This window comes from Dendropsophus ebraccatus, chromosome 3 (assembly GCF_027789765.1).
Source record: "Dendropsophus ebraccatus isolate aDenEbr1 chromosome 3, aDenEbr1.pat, whole genome shotgun sequence".
NCBI lineage: Eukaryota > Metazoa > Chordata > Amphibia > Anura > Hylidae > Dendropsophus > Dendropsophus ebraccatus.
In genome coordinates, this window is record NC_091456.1 from 177,136,912 (window position 1) to 177,141,763 (window position 4,852).

A 4,852-nucleotide genomic window follows, 5' to 3' on the forward strand; every position below is an offset into this window, starting at 1 on the left:
GCTTATAGCGCTTTTATCCTTTGGTCTATGGGGCTGTGTGAGGTGTCAGTTTTTGCGCCATGATGTGTTCTTTCTATCCGTACCTTGATTGCGCATATACGACTTTTTGATCGTTTTTTATTAAATTTTTTCTGGATTTGATGCGACCAAAAATGCGCAATTTTGCACTTTGGAATTTTTTTGCGCTGACGCCGTTTACCGTGCGAGATCAGGAATGTGATTAATTAATAGTTCGGGCGATTACGCGCGCGGCGATACTAAATATGTTTATTTATTTATTTATTTATTAATTTATATTTATAAAATGGGAAAAGGGGGGTGATTTGGACTTTTATTAGGGGAGGGGATTTTTTATTAATAAAAACACTTTTTTACTTTTTTTTTTTACATGGACTAGAAGCCCCCCTGGGGGACTTGTATATAGACAGCACTGATCTCTCATAGAGATCAATGCTGTGTATATACACAGCAAAGATCCATCAGATCGGTCATAGATTACTATGGCCTGCTGCAGGCCATAGCAATCTATTGCCGAGCCGGGATCAGCGTCCCGGCACGGGCAGAAGAACGGATCTCCCCCCCGCGATCGCATCGCGGGGGGGGAGATCCGACCCACTAGACACCAGGGATAGTGTGCATAAAGCACTTCAATGCAGCTGTCAGGTTTGACAGCTGCATTGAAGTGCTTAATTAGCCGGCGCGGCAACGGGACCCGCGTCGGCTAACAGAGGCACTGCCCGGCTGCACACCCCCCGCGGCGCCATGACGTATCAGATACGTCATGGGTCGCTAAGGGGTTAAAGGCTGAGGCCCCCTTATCAAATGAGAAATGAGTTTGGGTGTCCACTTGAGTGTTTGGGCGTCCACTTGAGTGTTTGGGCGTCCACTTGGCAAATGAGGTTCAATGTGGATAAATGTAAAGTTATGCACCTGGGTACTAATAACCCGCATGCATCATATGTCCTGGGGGGAGTTACTCTGGGAGAGTCACTGATGGAGAAGGATCTGGGTATACTTGTAGATAATAGACTACAGAACAGCACACAATGTCAGTCAGCTGCTTCTAAAGCCAGCAGGATATTGTCATGCATTAAAACAGGCCTGGACTCTCGGGACAGGGATATAATATTACCGCTTTATAAAGCCTTGGTGCGGCCTCATCTGGAGTATGCCGTCCAGTTTTGGAACCCGATTCATAAAAAGGATGTTCTAGAGCTGGAGAGGGTACAAAGACGGGCAACTAAACTAATAAGGGGAATGGAGCATCTTAGTTATGAGGAGAGAGTAAAAGAATTACATTTGTTTAGTCTGGAGAAGAGACGTTTAAGGGGAGATATGATTAATTTATTTAAATATATAAATGGCCCCTACAAGACATATGGGGAAAAGATGGTCCAGGTAAAACCCCCTCAAAGGACAAGAGGGCATTGCCTCCGCCTGGAGAAAAAAAGGTTCAATCTCCGGAGGCGACAAGCCTTCTTTACCATGAGAACTGTGAATCTGTGGAACAGTCTACCACAGGATCTGGTCACAGCAACAACAGTAGAGGGCTTCAAAACAGGGCTAGACAAGTTCTTACAGCAAAATAATATAAATGCATATGTATAGAACCTATCACCCCTCCCCCTCCCCTGTATCCATCCCCTCCTTGGTTGAACTTGATGGACATGTGTCTTTTTTAAACCGTATTAACTATGTATCCGGGATGATATTAGATTTTACTATGCTGTCTAGGCCATGGGGGAGAAGTCAAGGACATATACTTACCTGTCTTGTTCCACCGCCATTGCCGGGTACTGGGCCGCCAACACTCTGCCGCTGACAGCATTTTCAAAAAGTCTGATAACGCACCATTTCCGACAGAAATGGAAGCTCAGTATAGCAAGTATATACTAGTCTACACTGAGCTTCCATTTCTAGTGAAAACGGAATGATATTTTAAAAATGCTGGCTGACCAAGTAGGTTTCATTCAGGGCAGACAGGCATACGATAACTCCCGAAGAATTCTTAATATCATCTCTCATATAGAAAATTCCAAGCTCCCAGCCGTGGCGGTCTCCCTAGATGCCGAGAAGGCGTTCGACCGTGTGAACTGGTCCTACGCCTTCTCGGCTCTCAAAAAGTTTGGTTTTGCTGGTCCAATTTTTTCGGCCATCACTGCCCTATACTCATCTCCCTCAGCCCGGATATTCGCAAACGGTTCCCTCTCCGAATCATTTGGGATTTCCAACGGAACTCGCCAGGGCTGTCCCCTTTCCCCTCTAATTTTTGTTCTCTCAATCGAACCCCTAGCCCAAGCACTGCGTAGCGACCCAACCATTTCTGGAATCCCCATAGGTAAAGCCTCTCACGTAATTTCACTCTACGCAGACGACATAATATTAACACTAACCAACCCAATCCCATCCCTAAGTAGATCAATGGAAATCATAGAACATTTCAGCTCAATCTCTTATTACCACCTTAACACACAAAAATCCCAACTACTACCCCTTAACATCCCCCCCATCTCCGAAACAATAATACGATCTCGCTTTAACTTAGAATGGTGCCCTAAGAGCATAACTTACCTTGGTATATCCCTTACTCCATCCTTCAAATCTTTATTTAAAGCCAACTACGAACCATTACTCCGCCAAATTAATTCTGATTCACAATCTCTTCTTAAATTTGAACTCTCATGGATGGGCAGAATAGCTGCCTTTAAGATGTTTGTACTGCCTAAAGCTCTCTATCTTTTCCGCACATTACCCATTTCACTGCCTAATTCTTTCTTCACTAACCTACAAAAGATTGTTGGTAAATTGGTATGGGCCAATAACAAGGCAAGAGTAGCCTCAAATATTATGCAGAAACATAGATTTGTTGGCGGCCTGGGAGTTCCCAACCTTAAAAATTACTATATTACAACGCTTGTATCCATACTTCGTAAGTGGTGGACTAATGACACCTCTTTCCCTTGGGTTGGCATAGAAGCCCACTATGCTCATCCCTCTTCACTTAAATCTCTCTTATTGCAACCCTTCTGGTCAGACACCCCATCTACTCCCCGACCCCCGATAATCAAAGCTTCTATATACGCATGGCGTCTATTCCATAAATTAAGTAGTAACTCAACACCCCTAGCCAAAGCAGACCTCCCTATGCAATTTATTCAAGATTCAATCCCAGACATAGATCTAAAAAGTTGGTCTGATAAAGGTATAACACAAGTAACCCACCTATATGCAGAAGGCCTCCTCAAGCCGTACACCCAACTAATGAAAGAATATAACTTACCAAGAACAGATCTTTTTAAGTATTTTCAAATCCGCCATAAATTAAAAGACTTGACCCCCTATGGTCTGTTCTATGATTCTGCAATTTCCTCCTATTATTCTTCTGGTGGGAAAGGCCTAAAATATCTCTATGCCAAACTAGAATCAGTTGGACAATTTAATAAAACCCACCCACTGAAATCATGGGAACAAGAATTAAGCATAACTTTTCTAGATTCTGAGTGGCATAGCGCTTTCCGTTGTATCCACAAACATCTTAGATGCAGCTCGCATGTAAAGTCGGCAATCAAGACAATCCTTCGTTGGTACTATACTCCAGCTAAACTAGCAACCATATACCCCAACGTTGAAGATTGCTGCTGGAGACTCTGCTCTGAGAGAGGTTCCCTTTTACATATTCTATGGTCGTGCCCAGTTATTATTTCATATTGGCAAAGACCTCTTGCAATCAGTAATACCTATTCCCCTTTCCTGGTCCCCCCAATTTGCTTTACTGTTGATTAATATGGAGAGCCTACCACACAGTTTTAGACCCTTTTGTTGTAAATTCCTGATTATATCAAAAATCGTACTGGTCAGGCATTGGAAAAACCCTGAATCTCCTAAACTGAACGAAGTTATTGACTCCATCAATAATACCTTTATCTATGAACGTATCATTGCCTTGGGCTCGATGCGATACTCCAAATTTGTAGAGGAATGGTCTCCATGGATGAACTCCACTCATTGCATAAACCCTCCTCCATAGGTAGACTCAGAATTTACTATCTATACCCTCTCTAACGCATGACATATAATATTTCAACAATATCCTAATATTGTTGCGCCAGATGAGACCTTATTAACCGATGCTCAACAACAACTTCTTACTGCATACCACTGTTGGCTATACAGCCATTGTTTTGTTTTTTTGTTTTCTGTTTTCACTGTAACTAATTTGTTCATTCAAAGACATGTAACGAAATCTAATAACCACTGATTCTATGAAAGAACTATTCTAAATCTAAGAGATGTACCACATCTTTGTATGTAAACTTGTAAACTGAAATTTATGTTACAGTAAGATTGTACCTCTCTGCTCAATATTCTCAAACTGTTTATACCAAAAAATTTCTTCAATAAAAACTATTGAAACTAAAAATGCTGGCTGCGGGGGAGAGCAGGCCAGGTAAGTATATATCCCTGACATTTCCCCCAGCAGCCCCGGCAGCAAAGTAAAATAAAATATTATCCCGGACAACCCCTTTAAGAAAACTACAAGTAAAAAAAAAATACAAAAAAAAATTAAACATGAAAGGAAACCAAACCCTCCAATTTTTGGCTTTTTAAAAAATGTAAAATACATACTTATGTTGGTCCGTCGATGATATATTATGCTAGTGTGACCCAGTCTGTGCGAGTTCCTTCTCTCAAGGGCAAATTGCAACCATACCATTTTTGTTAGATAACTTTGTTGTTTATCCTAAGGGTAAAACGAGGGTTTATCAATTACCAGTCACTTTCCTTGCATATACATCCTATGCATTTACTGTTCATAACATAAGTCTGGAGAATAATATAAACTATGCATAAA